We start from the raw sequence: 1,033 nt of genomic DNA, 5'->3' as shown, positions 1-1,033 counted from the left end.
GGCTCCCCGGCCCCCCCGGGTTCCCCCCCAAGCCGCGGCGTCCCCAGGCTGGCCTGACTCACCGCGGTCCCGGCCGAGCGTGGGGGCGGTGGGGATCCCGGCTGGACGCTGAGCCGCACTTTCCACCCGGCCAGAGCCAGCCCAGACACCGAGGGTGGCTGCGAGGTCTGGGGGGGGGCCCTGATTCAGCACCCACAGGGCCACGTACGGCTGGACCCCCGCCCCGGCACCCTGCCAGCACCGCAGCACTGGAGCGAGGGATGCCGGGGAGAGGGGTCCTGGGACTGGGAACGAGGGTCCTGGGACTGGGAATGGGAGTCCTGGGCTGGTTTGGTTTGGCTGGCGAGAGCTGTGGCCCACCACCGCCGTGACTCCCAGCATCCCCGCCACCGTGGCCACCGGCATCCCCACCGCATCCCTCCGGCATCGCCACGGCGGCGGGGCCAGCGGCTGCACACCTTTCCCTGGCACAAGGTTCCAGTGTGCCGGCAGCGTGGGGAACCGGCCAGGGCCAGCCCGACGCCGGGAGCGTTAACGCCAGGCGATAATTAGACCCTGGGCGATAATTAGACCTTGGGGGCTTGCAGTGGGGCCGGGTGTGCAGGATGGGTGCTGGGCACACACCCCGAGCCAGACGACACCCCCCCAGAACCTGGCACAGACCACGTGCAAGCAAAAAAACACACGCGTGTGCACACACGCCTGCAGGCACACGGCACCCACACGCGTGTGAGCACCGTGCCGGCTCGGGGACGTGGCTGAAACCGGCCGGTACTTTTCCATCCCGGCACGTGCCACCATTTTCCACGGGAAATGTCCGACCCCTGGTCCCAGCGGGGCTGGGGTTGATGCCAAGGTGGGGGGGGGGTGGATCTGTGTGTGGCCCCCCCTCTGGTCTGGGAACGCTGGTCAGAGCGGTTCCTGGAAGAGGAGGGGAAGTGTTTGTGTGCGTGTTTGTGGGTGCAGGGGGTCCCGGTGACCGGGGGGGGGGGGACGCGGATGCGACCCCCGGGGGCCAGCCCCCGGGGGTCGC

This window comes from Haliaeetus leucocephalus, unplaced genomic scaffold (genome assembly GCF_000737465.1).
Source record: "Haliaeetus leucocephalus isolate CR32 unplaced genomic scaffold, Haliaeetus_leucocephalus-4.0 Scaffold164, whole genome shotgun sequence".
In the NCBI taxonomy this organism is placed as follows: Eukaryota; Metazoa; Chordata; class Aves; order Accipitriformes; family Accipitridae; genus Haliaeetus; species Haliaeetus leucocephalus.
Note: the sequence above shows the minus strand (reverse complement) of the source record.